The sequence below is a fragment of the Canis aureus genome, chromosome 27, assembly GCF_053574225.1.
Source record: "Canis aureus isolate CA01 chromosome 27, VMU_Caureus_v.1.0, whole genome shotgun sequence".
NCBI classification, from domain to species: Eukaryota; Metazoa; Chordata; class Mammalia; order Carnivora; family Canidae; genus Canis; species Canis aureus.
In genome coordinates this window covers 12,613,608-12,628,839 of record NC_135637.1, presented here as the reverse complement: position 1 = coordinate 12,628,839, position 15,232 = coordinate 12,613,608, and the positions used below count along the sequence as shown (strand labels likewise).

Below are 15,232 nucleotides of genomic sequence, written 5' to 3'. Positions count from 1 at the left end.
GCTTGGTGCTGGGGCTGCTGTGTGAACAAACCGAGCCCCCATGGAGTCTATTTCATAGGTTGATAAATGCAGGGAAAGAAGTAAAGGAGTTTATGTGATTGTGACTGTATTTAGACACTGTGGTCAGGGAGGGCCTTCCTGAAGTGGCGCTTACTTAGGTCTTGGGTCAAGACCCATAGCTGCTAAGAGCTAGATTTATGTGAAACCGTGGCGGGGGGGGGACTCAGTTTCATTCCTATGAGCTTTCCATTTGCCAGGCATCCCTGAGTGCCGGGGGCCAGTGGGGCACAGGGTATGGCCCCAGTGCAGAGCCCCACCCAAATGAGTGCTATGGGGGAGTGATAGGGTGCTTCAAGGTGCTGCGGTCAACTGAGGGGGGGGGGGGGGGAATGGAGGACATGCAGGGACAGGAGCTGGGCCTCCCAGGGCTCCAGCTGGCTGGGGAGAGGACTGGCTGAAAGGAAGACACCCCACCTCAGCACTGTTAACCCCAGGTTACAGATCAGCTTGCCCCCAGCCTCAGAGAGGAGCTGTGGAGGGCCGGGGCTCAGACCCTGGTCTGCCTAGCCCCAGAGCCCTCAACACCAGGCCTCCATCCAGATGGTTCCTGCCAACCCTGGGCTCCCCCATGCCAGGCCTCTGTGTGTGGGACACAGTGCCTGATCCAGACTGTGGCGTCGCCAGAGTGGGCCTCCCCTCCTCCAGGGAGCTTTCTCTGGTCACTCAGCCGTGGTTAGTGCAGTTCCTGTGCCTCTCCCTCGGCTGGGGTCTTATCAGGCCTGGCCATAATTTCCTGACAAGGCAGCTGCCCCCACGTCTGACTGGGAGTTCCTCTCGGGGTGGGGACAGGGCACCAAACTTCGTTCCGAGGTGGGGCCCAGCACCAGGTCCGGCCCAGAGGACGTGCTGGGAAGGGCCCTGTATGCCAGAGGAGAGACTGAGTAGCTGGGTGGGTGTCTGGGGCCCCAGCCCATAGATGTGGGGAAGCACAGGCAGATGTTCCCTGGCTCCTTTGGGGGTGAACTGAAGGCAGTGAGCCTGTTCCAGGGGCCGAACAAATGTTGGAACTAGACACCACAGGTCACTTCCTTTCTTGGGCCCCAACCTCTGCTCCACAGGCCCTTCAAATGCCTGCTTCAGCCACTTCTCTCTGGGGTGACCCGGAATAAATCACTTCACTTTCCTGTGCTTTTGTTTCCTCCTCTGTAAAATAGGGATGATAATGGAACCTACCCCCTAGGGCTCCTGTAAGCAGACTTTCGTGTTGCCTGAGTACAGAGGAGTCCCCCAGACTCCTCCAGTTCACTGTAAGCCAGATCTCCCCCTTGGTCTGCTCTCTGTGTCTTGTGTCCCCTCTCTGGGGAACAGGTAAGTGGTGAGAGAAGCTTCTGGAAAAGCCACATGGATCAAGTCAGTTTCCCCCCTTTCCTAGCAAGCAAAAGCCCCCACCCAGTGCCAGAAATGGAGACATCATCCTCCCAGAGCCCCAGAAAGGCAGGCACAGACATGGTGATACAGACCCCCAAGTAAAACAATCCTACAGGTGGGGGACACTGGGTGGCTCAGCACTTGAGTGGCTGTCTTCGGCCCAGGGTGTGATCCTGGAGTCGGGGGATCAAGTCCCACGTCAGGCTCCCTGCATGGAGCCTGCTTCTCCTTCTGCCTGTGTCTCTGCCTCTCTCTCTCTCTCTCTCTCCCTCCTTCTCGTGCGCGCGCACTGCGTGTGTGTGTGTGTGTGTGTGTGTGTATGTGTCTCATGAATAAATAAAATCTTAAAAAAGAATCCTGCATAGACACAGCCCCATCATCTGTCCTCCCCCTCTCCTGCTCTTGGACCCTTAGGGGGCCTATCATATAGGTGATTAACCAGAAATGCCGGGACAGACGGCCTGGGGGCCTGTCTACAGTCCCACCTGCAGTGAGCTCCACTTCACTCCCGTAAGGGTCCCCCGCATGTCAGACTCACAGTGACAGAGTCACAAAGCCCCCTCTCAGAGATGGAGATGACCCCCTCCCCCTACACACAGAATCACAGAGACAGGGACACAAAGCTCCTCTCAGATGCTAGAGCAACCTCCCTCTGACAAACACCCAGAGACGGAGACCCCCCCATACAGAGGAAGACAGCCCCCCAACAAACAGAACCAGCCTGGGACCTCCCTGGCATTCGCTCGATGCCCCCAAGATGCGGGTGCCCTGGCTCATGCAGAGTGGCCAAATGTGCATGAACCATTTGTGAGGACGGGTGTGAGCTTTCACTCCAAGGGTGGCCTGTGAGGGGCCCGGCTTAAGAAGGACCGCGCTCACTCGGGCATGACTGAACAAATGAACCAAGGAGCTCATCGACCCGTTGGCACCTTCACCCGTTGATCTTGCCCCCCACCAGCAGGGTGACAAGGTCCCCACACCTGGCACCACCTGAGACGGGGCCTCACAGGGGCAGGGGGGCCAGCGCGCCACCCTCCCAGGCTTTCTCCCTGCACACCTCCACGCGGGGCTCCGTTCCTGGCCCAAACCTAAGTAAGCGCAGTCGGGGGGAGGGGGGGGGCAGAATCAGGACCAGCCTCCAGGCCGCTGCGAAGAACTGGCAGACAGCACAGGCTGTTCAGCAACTACCTTCAATCAATTCAACCTCCGGCCTGGCCGGCCTGGAACACTCTTGAGGATGGAAATGGCATCTCCGTCTGGGAGTGCTCAGCAGGCCCAGAGATGGTCCTGAGCGGGGTCAGGACCCAGCCAGACACCCCCACACGTACACATCACCTCTTGCAAACCAGCTGCCACCAGCCCACACCTTGAGCAACCACATCCTGCTCCCGGAGTCCCCCCCCCCCAGGAATCCCTACCCCCACATGGCAGCGGAGCCCCAAGGCCAATGTACTCTGCCCCATCCACACCTTGCCCCAGGCTATGCCCTCCCTTCATAGTGCCACCTCTCCTGACCACCTTAGTCTCAGGGACACCCTACAGCTACGAGTGCCTCTGTAGTCAAGACAGAAGGGGAAGCCATGGCACCGAGAAGCCATATCACGTGTCCAGGTGCACCCAAGTGTCAAAGCTGGCACTGCCCGCCTGGGCCTTCCTGCTGCATCAGAGGGTGTGCTGTGCAGACTTGGACACCCCCGCCCCCGCCCAGACCACCGATGGGCCCATGGAGTCTGTGGATGGCCCCTGTGGGTGTCACCGTGCCGGGGGTCCTGTACCCCAGGGCCTGGGATGAGGTGCCCGCTATGGGCCCTGCTATGAAGCCAGAGCAGTTGGGGGAAGCCCCTCACCCCAGCAACAAGGGCTTCAGCTGCAGGTCTGAGGCCCCGCGGCTGCCAAGCCGGCTGAGGGTGGAAAAAGCTGTGGTTGAAAACTAACAACCTCTGTCGGCGGGGGAGCGCACCAGAGCAGAGGGGCCGTCACCACCGAGACCCACCGCCTGCCTTCGAAGAATGATGATTCAGAGGAGGTGGAAATGAAGGCCTCCAGGGCGCCAGGAAGGCTTGAGCCCCAAAACAGATGGAAACAAGGGCAAGAGCAAGAAGCAGGCCAGATAGCAGCTGCAGCCATCGCAGCACACGGGGAGGCACCAGGGTCTCCTGCCCTTCTGCGCACAGACAGACGTGCTGCCGTCCTCACCTTGAGCGCACGGTCAGTGAGTGCTCCCTGCATGATGGGCCTTCACACACATCTCACAGACATCAAAAGAGGAAATCACACCAGCCAAAGGAATAAAAAACCAGATGGATTAAATACTTAAAAGTGTCAGGTAATAAAACCAAGACAAAACTGGAACAGAACCTAAATCGTTATCCAGGGTGGGTAGGTCCTGAAGCAGGAAAAGCAAAGAACAAAACGGTACGGGCAAAGGGCACTGTATTTTATTGCCCAGGCTGAAAAGCCTCCAGAGAGGAAGAACCTCAGGATGGAAATTGAAGTCAGACGGCCAATTAGGGAAATATAGCAACATGTGATAGTTAATATCCATGTAAAGAGCTTTTGCAAATCAACAAGAAAAAAGGCAGGCAGTGCTGCAAATGGCCTGTAAGTCACAGAAAATGTATATGACCAAGACACGTAAAAGAAACGGTCACAATCCTTAAGAACAGAAATAGACTACTGGCTGCCAGGGGCTGGGGAGGATGGGGATGGGAACTGGGACTGCCTGCTAACAGGTAATGCATTTCTTTCTGGGGTGATGAAAATGTTCTGGAATTAGTAGTGATGGTTCCACACACAGTGAATATACTAAAAACCAATGAATTGCACTTTCACATGGTGAAATGTTTTATGTCACATGAATTATATATCAATGGTTTTTAAAGAGAAATGGTCAGTTCCTCTAATGAAAAAGGGCAAGATAACCACTTCATCTACAAGTCGGCAGATGTTTTTAAAACAATACCCAGTGCCAGTACCTCTGGTGATAAGTGGGTGTAACCTATTTGAAAGGAAGGCTATTTGAAAAGGATCTATCACAAGCATTAGAAATGGCTGGTAAACATGAAAAAAATGCTCAGCATCATTAGCCATCAGGGAAATGCAAATCAAAACCATATGAGATACCTCTTCACACCCACTAGGATGATTACAATCAAAAAGACAGATAACAAGTGTTGGCGAGGATGTGGAGAAGTTGGAGCCCTCACACTGCTGGTGGGAACGTAAAATGGTGCAGCTTCTGCAGAAAACGGCCTGGCAATAAAATGTTAACCCAGCAACTCCACTCCTAGATACATACCCAAAAGAAATGAAAACACTGTCTGCACAAAAAGCTAGGTGTGAATGTTCACAGCAGCCTTGTATTCATGAGAGCCAAGCCGTATGCTAGAAAGCAGGAGCAGCTTAACACTATTCACTGATGAATGGATAAACAGAGTGTCATCTGTCCGTCCACACAGCAGAATAGGATTCAGCCATAAAAAGGAGCCAAGCACTGAGACCTGCTACGACACAGATGAGCCATGGAGACACTATGCCAAGTGAGAGAAGCCGGTCACAAAACACTGGCATGTTCTCTGATCCTACTTATGCAAAAAGCACTGAACAGGCAAATGCATAGAGTCAGAAAGCAAATCTGCATCTGCCCAGGGCTGAGGGAGGAGATAGTGGGGAGGGACTGCTAACGGTGCAAGGTCTCTTTCTGAGATGATGAAAGTGTTCTAAAATCATATTGCACTTATCATTGTGCAACTCGGTAAATATACCAAAAGCCGCTGTACACTTTAAGTTCATTTTACAAAAAAAAAAAAAAAAAAGTTCATTTTACCTACTTGTAAATTGTATCTCGACAAAGCTTGGAGGGCACCTGGGGGGCTCAGTGGTTGAGCCTCTGCCTTTGGCTCAGGTCATGATCCCAGGGTTCTAGGATCAAGTCCTGCATCAGGCTCCCCGCAGGGAGCCTGCTTCTCCCTCTGCCCTTTACCCTGCTCGTGCTCTCTCCAATAAATAAAAAAAAGCTTAAAAAAATATTTAAAAAAAATAAATAAAGCTCAAAGAGCTGTAGAAGCACTCATAAAGCCTTCGACTCAGCACTTCCCTTTCTAGGAAGTTAGCCTAGAAATGAAAGGTGGGCACCAAGATTTATGTATGAGATGTTTGTCACGCGGTTATCTATTTGAGCAGGAAAGTGAGAAATGACTGAGTTAGGAGACTTGATAATATTAACTACATCGCGGCCTCTCTCTCTAAATGAAATGCTGCGGGGCCAGTATAAAAAAAGACATTCTCGGAAAATATTTCAGAAGAATGTCCAAGACCTAAGTGAGAAAAAGCAGGTAACAAAACAGTATGAAGAGTGTTGTCTCAGCAGGGCTGGGGCTGCTGTCCTAAGGCTTCTGCCTGCATCCCCCAGGTGCCTGGCGCACAAGGGGCTCCAGAGAGAAGCGCAGAAATGAAGAATGAGCAAATGCTGAAGGGACTTCAAGGTGGGGGAAAAGCTAGAAAGGAAATGCAAGAAGAAAGGTCACACAGACGCCTACCAAAATGGAAATGCTGGTTCTCTCTGGGCAGGAGGGTTGGAGGTAGTTTCTAGTTACTGCTCTACAGTTCCTGCCATGAACTTTATTAACAGAAAACACAAAATCAAAAACAATTAAGAGCTCAAACAATTAAGAGCTCCTGGTAAATTAGAGTTTCCTAGATTACATGAAGAGTTCAGAGGAGACAAAGCAGGGCCCCTCAGCTCCATGCAGTTCCCTGCAGAGGTTTTTCTCTGCTGCTGCTGCTGCTGCTGCTGCTGCTGTTGCTGCTGTGGACTTCCCACACCACCTGGCAGGTAAGGAGAGGACCCCAGGCACTGGCCCAAGGGAGGGAGCACCCAGAGGCCAGGTGGCGGGCCCTGCTTCCATGGTCCCCCATGTACGCTGTCACCCACTGTTTCCAGAGGCTGAGGGGTCAGTGGAGTCCATGGCCTGAGGAAAACAGTGGCCTCCTCCCCAGCTCAGAGGGGAGATAGGAAAAAGGGGTGTGGGGCCCCAAAAAGGAAGCTGAGGTGGCCCCTCCTGCCCTGGGGGAGGAAGCTACCCCCCCCCCCCATCACCACTTAGGGCCAGCCGCTCAGAATGCAAAGATCTCTTCTTGTGCATTTTGGTTTCCTTTTCCATTCACAAAGAAGTGGGTGGGGGATTTCCAGCAGCGGCCTGCCGAGTGTGCAGGGCTGTCAGCCGGTGCCCAGTACAGGCAGCCGTGGGGTGGCCAGGCCACCGCAGCCCTAGGAGGGCACCTGACGACCCCCCTGTGGGATGTGGCCCCTTCCTCCCCAGGAAGTCCCTTCTTCACAGCCTCTCGAGTGGGAACACACTGCCTTTCCTGAGCATGCTTTTTACTCAGTCACCCCAAATGGCAACATACTGACATGATGTTTTCCAGAATGGGAAACTGAGGCTGAGAAGGACCAAGCGCTCTGCCCAAAGTCCTGTATCAGGACATGAGAGCCAAGATGTGAACCTCAACCTGTCCCTTCTCCCCAGCTGCAAAACTCACAGCCCAGACTGCAGCGACAGTCTTGTCCCAACACCCAGTCCCTCCAATGACCAGACACAGGAGGCCCTGTGGGGCAGGAGGTGCTGGGGGCAGAGGGTGAGAAGAAATGAAGGTCCTCACTGCCCTCCCCCCTGCTGGAGTCAGGGCCACTTTCTTGTGTGTGGATTCATAGAATTTGAGCTAAAGGAAGCACCCTGATAGCATCTGCCCACAGTTTCAGCACGGTCAGGGGTTTCTTCTGAGCGGCAAACTACTTTTCAAAAATGATTTTACACAGAACCCCAGGAAGGGACCGATGGGGCAGCCGTGTGTGCTCTTGGGCCCCCCCCTGGGAGCCCTGCCCACCACCACCCCTTCCTTCCTCCCCTCACCAAGCCCGGAAGGCCCAGATCCAGCCCCTTTGTTGCCCATTTCACAGCTCAGACAGGGGTGAGGACTAGCCTGGGTCACAAAGCAGCCCAGGGCAGAGCAGGGGCAGGAGCCCTGTTCTCACTGTGGGGGCCTTCTGCCTCCAGCTATCATGGGAGAGGGTGGGATGAGGGTGCCACTGGCCTCTAGTGCTCCCATCTGTCTCCCCGCAGGGAACCTGAAGGTCTACTGTGCTATCAGCAAAGGGTCGTGACTTCACCTGTTTGGGGACCAAAACACAAACTCCTGGCCTTGGCAGGCTCCTGCCGGATGCTGTTCCTGGCTCTTCCAGCTCCCAGCTGTGTGACCTTGGGCAAGTCGTTCTACCTCTCTGTGCCTGTTTCCTCATCAGTGAGGTAGCTTCATCCCCACTTACCCCCCACGGGGCATGTGGTGATTCCACAGGGTGTGTCAGAGGCAGTGCCTGTCGTGTCAACAATACAAATGACGACAACCACAGTGGCAGAGCTTTGCTGAACCCCCACCACGTACCAGGCACACTCTGGTGCTTTCGGTGCAGCAGCTTGGTCAGCCCCTCTCAGCTCCCCACGGCAGAGGGAGCAGGGGCACCACTCAGCTATTTTTAGGAAATATTTGAGGAAACCGAGGCACAGTGAGAGAGGGCAAAGTGCCCTTCCCAAGGTCATACCACTCAGGGTGGCAGAGGCAGGACTCCAACCCCGGTCTATCCGAGCCAAAGGAGGCTGCCCCTCCTGCCCGGCCGCTTCCTGCTGGGCCCTCCTCCTCTTCCTCCTCTTCCTCCTGCCTCCGAAAGGAAACCGCCAGGCCTCCGGCGGACATCCCTTTCTCTCTGCTTCCTCTTTCCCACACTTGGAGGCACAGGCTCCTGGCTCAGGCCCCAGGGGCCACGTTGGGGCTCCTGCCTCTCCCGGCCTTTGTTTCCTCATCTGTGAAATAGGTGCGGTGCCCGTGCCCCCCTCCTCCGAAGACAGACCGCGAGCCCGAGACAGGCACCCGGGGTAACAGCCCCCACCCAGGGCACCCAGGAGACGGGGGTCTGGCCACCCCCGGGCTGCCAGCAGCACCTGAGGCTACACAGCCTCCAGGAAGGGCCCAGGCTGCCATTCTGCCTCCTGGACACAGCCAGGGAGCCGCAGGGGCCCAAGACCCGGGTCCCCCAGACCGTCTCCCTGCTGGGCTGTGCGCTTCGTGACGGCGGGGCTGGGGGCTCCCAGGCTGCCCCGCCACCATCCGGTCAGCACAGACCTGTGTCCACAGCCTCTCCCACACGGCCAGCCTTGTATTACAGATGAGGAAACTGAGGCCCAGGGCAGCCCGGGTGGCTCAGCGGTTTAGCGCTGCCTTCAGTCCGGGGCCGGATCCTGGAGACCGGGATCAAGTCCCACATCGAGCTCCCTGCGTGGAGCCTGCTTCTCCCTCTGCCTGTGTCTCTGCCTCTCTCTGTGTGTCTCTCATGAATAAATAAATAAAATCTTAAAAAAAAAGGGAGGGGGGGGGTCTTTAAAGCTATTTGCTGCCTTAAAAAAAAACCAAAAACCCCTGAGGCCCAGAAAGACTGAGTTGCCTGCCTGGGGCCACCCAGCTCAGGAGGAGCAGAGTGGGGATGGCTCTGAACCACACTGTCCAACTGGCCCACCCCCCAGCTACTCCCAACCAGACCACTTCCTCCGGTGCTAGTCGAGGCCTGTGGTGCATATGGGGGGCTCAGGGCTCTGGGCTGAGGTGTCCCCCACCTCCTTCCTCTACCTCTTCTCCAGGCCACATAGCAGAGGCCAAGTGCAGAGGGTGCTGGTGAAGGAGAAGGTGGCCCACGTAGCCTTTCCTGGTCTGAGGACTCCACAAAGAGCCCTTCCCCCGGCCCTCACCCACGATGAGGCCACTAGCAAGTGCTTCTGAAGGCTTACTGAGCACCAGGTGTGGCCTGACTCCCTAGGGTCCCAATCCCAACCCATCCGCTCAAGAGCTGTGACCTCAGGCAAGTCCCCAACCCTTACTTCACCTTGTTTCTTCACCTGAGAAATGGGGGCAATCCCCGGAGCTCTCTAGGGCCGCTGTGAGGGTTCAGGGAAGCCAGGTCAGTAAAGTTCCTCGTATGTAACAGGTGCCATGTGAGTATCAGCTAAAAGGTTACCTTTCAACTAGAGCTAGAACTCCACCATCACCCCTGCTGCACAAATGAGAGAAACTGAGGCTCAGCCCCCAGACCTAGCAGAGCTGACAGCGCTGTGAGACAACTTCAGCCAACTGACACCTGGATACGTGGGGAAACAGAGGCCCCAAATAGCAAAGAGCCTGCCCAGATGCCATGGCCAGCCTGATTGTGCTCCATTTGAAAATGGACCCTGAGCTCCAGGTGAAGGCCCTGCCCCCAAAGGTAGGCACCCAGGCCGGGAGGCTGCTCCTGTGAGCTCTCCCCTCCCCTGGCCCTGCCTCCTGCCAGGCTCTCCCTCTGCAGCACACAGGCCGCCTGCTCGGCCAGATCCACTAACTGGTTGGGTTATTATTATTATTATTTTTTAAAGATTATTTGGGGTGAGGAAAAGGCCAGAGGGAGAGAATCTCAAGCAGACACATGGCCACTCAGGGAGCCCAGTGCGGGGCTGGATCCCACAACCTCAACATCACAACCTGAGCTGAAATCAAGAGTCAGATGCTCAACTGACTGAACCCCCCCCCCCCCGCCAGGCTGCCCTTACCCACTGACTTTATAAGAGAAACCAGAAATCTGGATTCTTGTGTGAAATATCTACATTTTATGTTTTTAAATATTGATAACCAATCCAGCTTTCTTGTTTTACTTTTTAAAGATATTATTTATTCATGAGAGAGAGAGAGAGAGGCAGAGACACAGGCAGAGGGAGAAGCAGGCTCCATGCAGGGAGCCCGACATGGGACCCGATCCCAGGACTCTGGGATCACGCCCTGAGCCAAAGGCAGATGCTCAACCGCTGAGCCACTCAAGGATCCCCTCTTGTTTTTCTTTTAACTGCTGAGTAGGATGACATTGTCTCAGGCCTGGCCTGGCTGGGAGCTGCACTCTGCTGGTTCTGGCTCGAGAAAGCCCGTTCAAGAGTGTGGCCAGGGGCTTGGAGGTGGGAACCCCTTGCAATCGGGGTTCCACTCAGCTGTATAACCCTGAGGCGAGTCCCTTTGCCTCTCCTAGCCTCAGTCTCTTCCCTTTCAAATGGACCAATGGCCTTGACTTATGATGAAGGACTTTCGGTCAAGTGTTTAGGGCAATGCCTGGTGCGTAGTAGGTGCCCATTCAAGGTAGTAAATATGCTGCCCCCATACTAGCCCAACCCTGGGATCAGACATGTCCAAGGAGGGGGAACTGGCACAGGACGACCGGAGACAGAGACCAGAGCCTCTTGTAGGAGACGAATCATGCCACTGCTTATAGTGTGAGATCCCCAAATCCTCACCATGGCCACATGGCCCCTACTTAATCCAGCCTCGGCACCTTTCCAACCTTCTCTCTGCTTGCTCCCTCCATTCCAGCCCCTGGCCACTTGATTGTTCCTCAAAGTCTCCTGGTTCTTGGCTACTTCAGGGCCTTTGCACCTGCCATTTCATTGACCTGGGACCCCTTCACCCATATCTTTCAGGACTGGCACTTTTCTCATCTCAGACATCATTTCCTGCTAAGAGACCTTTGATGACCACAACCCAAGCTGAGGCAATCTCAAGCCTCCTCCTGGAGGCCGGTGCACAGAAGGGAAGCCCATCTCTTGCCCACCTGCAGGGACACCACTGAAACCAGAGAAGGCCATGCCCACACATCTTTGGACACTGGAAATAGCCACAGATGTCTCCTCCAGCCACCCTCCAGCCCCTCAGCCAGGAGCCTGGCTCTGGCCTCCACTTACATCCCCATTAAGCAAGGAGGTCCCTCCCTTGCAGCCCTCATCATGACTTTTATTTTTAAAAGATTTATTCATGAGAGACACATGGGGGGGAAAGAGAGGGAGGGGCAGGAGGGGGACAGGGGCAGAGACACAGGCAGAGGGAGAAGCAGGCTCCACGCAGGGAGCCCGATGCAGGACTCGATCCTGGGACCCTGGGATCACACCCTGAGCTGAAGGCAGGCACTTAACCACTGAGCCACCCAAGGCGTCCCTCATCATGACCTTTGACATGCTTTCACCCCTGCTCATGGGTGAACAGAAAGAGGCTGAGTGGGCAAGAGGCCAGTCCATGTCCAACAGCTGGTCAGAGGCAGAGGTGAGGCTTGGGGATCCATGACCCTTGGCCACTTGGCCTCAGATTCTGGATGGCTTGGCTGTGGCCCATGTGACCTGTCCCTGGGCAGCTGTCCTGTCACAGGTCCTATCCTCCAGGCCTCTCCCTGCTCTGGGAAGCAGGGCTTCTCCACGCTTGTACTGGGCGCCCTTTAAGTGACATAGTTTGGGTCTGAATCCAGAGCTGCAGCCCTTACCCACCACCCACTGGTTGTCAGACCTTTAACCTTCCTTTGCCTTCTGGTTAAGGCTGCTCCTATAAACAACTCCAGGGTCAGAGGTCCCAGGTCGAGACTGCCCACCTGGTGGGCACACTCAACCAAGACTTATAGTTGAAGTCTCCCTAGCCCAGAGACTGGACCTCCAAGTCATTCCAGGCAACATTCAGGAACAGCCCCTAGCCTGTTCCAAACGCAGCTGGGAGCTGATGGAGCTGGGCAGCTCAGTCAAGCCAGATACGTGGTGGAGGGGCTGGAGGAGGCCCTACCAGGGCTGCTCACACTTTGCAGGTCTTGGAGCAACTGCCAGGCCTATGATAGAGCCCCAGGGCCCCAGCTGTCCCTCCCCAGGCCTTGACTTCACCAGGGATGGAACACCACTTCTGAGTCCTCAGGGCACCTGAAGAATAGGAGCCCTGGCAGTGGCTCCCAGGTGGGCATTGACGACCCAGACCAGCCCTGGAAATAAATCTGTGTTCTCAGTCCCAGTGTCATCACCATAACCACCATAATGACAGCAAGGAGCAGTAACACTCAGTGCTCCCCTGTGAGGCTATCCCACTTAATCCAACAGCACCACAAGGCAGGACCTATGAGTAGCCCCATGGTACAGAGGAGGACACCGAGGCTCAGAGAGGTGATGCCACCTACCTAAGGTCCCAGAACTGGGAAAAAAACCTAATTCATTATTTAAACTCAGGTCCACTTGAATCCTAACACCTGGTTTTCCAACATGGTTTATCTTAAGCAGAGAAGTTCCTTTTTATTTATTTTTTATTTGTATTTTTTAAAGTTTATTTATTTATTTATTTAGCAATCTCTATCCCCAATGTGAGGCTCAAACTCATGACCCCAAGGATCAAGCATCACATGCTCCTGTGACTGAGCCAGCCAGGTGCCCCAGAAGTTGTTTTTAAAGTGAAGTTTTATAGGGACCCCATGCTGTCACAGAGATAAGGCCATTTGTTTAGGATGCTATTTGCCTTTCATTATGTCATAACCTCAAGACTTTAAAATTGATGAGAAAACAGTTTTTATCTACACTTGCATTTTTCCAACAGCTTCCCTGTTGTGTTTGACATAAAATGCAAACTCTTCACAGGACCCTCTAACCACACATAACCTCCAACCCCCATCTCCCCTCTCTGTGCTCCCACCACCCCGGCCTCTTCTGTTATATTCTTCAAAACACACAGAATGCCTTCCCATCTCAGGCCCTTTGCCCCTGCTGTTCCTTCTGCCTGAAACACTGAGAGATTCTTTGCTTTAAAGATTTAATTTTTAAGTAATCTCTACACCCAACATGGGGCTCAAACTCACAACCCCGAGATCAAGACTTGACCTCAACCCCACTGACTGAGCCAGCCAGGAGCCCAGACACTAATTCTTAACTCAGGATTAAGACTGTGGTCCAAAAGTCACCAGCTCAAGACTCACTATGAAACTTTGGCAATTAGGACAGTGTGGTGTTGGCCTAAGGCCAGACACATGGACCAATGGAACAGAAGGGAAAGTCTTCCAGAAGCACACAGATGGGCAATGGATTTGGGATAAAAGCATCATTGCTATCCATAAGAGAAAAAAGTTGGTCACGTCAGCAAATAGTGCTGGAAAAACTGGAAGAATTATGACCCCTATCCTCATGCTGTACATAAAAAACTAATTTGAAATGGATCTTGGTCCAAAATGTGAAGGCCCAAACAATAAAGCTTCCAGAAGAAAAGACAAGAAAGATCTTCATGACCCTGGGTAGGCAAAGGACACAAAAAGCAATAGCTATAAAGGAAAGCAACTGATAAACTGGACTTAAAATTAAGAACTGTTCATGAAAAGATTCCATTGAAGAAGAAAAAAAGGGAGCCCCCAGAGTGGGAGATGATATTTACAGTACAAGGAAGTATATCCAGCATATATAAAAACAACTATAAAGCAATAAGAAAAGGACAGACAACTCAATAAAAATAACAAGCATATCACAAAGGAGTTAATTTCAGTGGCCAATAAACATATGAAAAAGTACTTCACCTCATGAGTCATCAGGAAAATGCAAATTAAAGCCACAATGAGAAACCAGTACACATCCACTAGGAGGGGTGAAATGGAAAAAGACTCTCATACACGCTGGTGGGGATATAAGATCATGCAGCCACTTTGAAGAAAATATAGAAGTTTCTTAAAAACGTGCCCTTAGGGGTGCCTGAGTGGCTCAATCACTTAAGCATCTGCTTTGGCTCAGGTCGTGACCCCAGGGTCCTAGGATCAGCGCTCTGCTCAGCGGGGTCTGCTTCTCCCTCTTCCTCTCCCTGCCATGCCCCCTGCTTGTGCTCTCTCTAGAAAATAAATAAAATCTTAAATATAAATAAATAAATAGGGACACCTGGGTGGCTCAGCAGTTGGGTGTCTGCCTTTGGCTCAGGCAATGATCCTGGAATCCAGGGATCGAGTCCCGCAACAGGCTGCCTGCATGGAGCCTGCTTCTCCCTCTGCCTATGTCTCTGCCTCTCTCTCATAAATAAATAAATAAAATCTAAATAAATAAATAAGCAAGCCCTTACCATATGACCTAGCAATGCCTCTAGGAATCCACCTGAGAGAAACAGAGAATCGCACATGCCCGCACAAAGAACTATACCCAAATTTCATAACAGCATTATTTGTAAAAGTCCCAAAGTAGAAACAATTCAAATATCCATTGACAAATGGACGGATAGGCTGCTTGTGGTACATCCGTGCAAACGAGCTACTGATGCACAAGTCTCTACAACGTTCTGCTGAGCAAAAGGAGCCAGACATAAAAGGCAACATGCTGCCTGATTCCATTTGTATGAAGTTCAAGAACAGAGAAATGTAGCGGATGGAAGACTCAGTGGAAGGAGGGGGTGGCGGGAGGGAGCCTCCAGGGACTAGGTCACTGGAGTGTGCCCAAGCCTGGCAGCACTCCCCGGGCTTCAGATGCACTTTGCCCACTGCAGTGCACAAATGGGACACTGTGCCCAAGTCTACAGAGAAGGTTACTTCACACGAGAGGATTCTTTGGCAACACCCCATCCCAACCATCAAATTAGGGTCCCTCAGTCATCCGTCCTCCCTAAGGCCTCCTTGCTTTTCCTTTAGAACACTTTGTGTGCTGGGACACCTGGGTGGCTCAGTGGTTAAGCATCTACCTTTGACTCAGGAGTTCCAGAATAGAGCCCCACATCTGGTTCTCCAAGGAGAGCCTGCTGTTCCCTCTGCCTGTGTCTCTGCCTCTCTCTTTGTGTCTCTCGTGAATAAATAAAATCTTAAAAACAACAACAACAACAAAAAATGCATGTGCAGAATTTATAATTCCACATTCAGTTGTAGGTTTATTCCTCAAGAGCTCCCACTAAGACTCCAGTTCCCCAGCACCAGCGTCTGTCTGGTACATGGTAG

General features: G+C 53.0%; 1 protein-coding gene across 2 annotated transcripts in view; it reads right to left on the bottom strand.

Moving 5' to 3' along the window:
* The window catches only part of SH2B3 (SH2B adaptor protein 3), a 38,984-nt gene that overhangs the window by 11,637 nt on the left and 12,115 nt on the right, over positions 1 to 15,232 (bottom strand). The gene's annotated exons all lie outside the window — the stretch shown is intronic.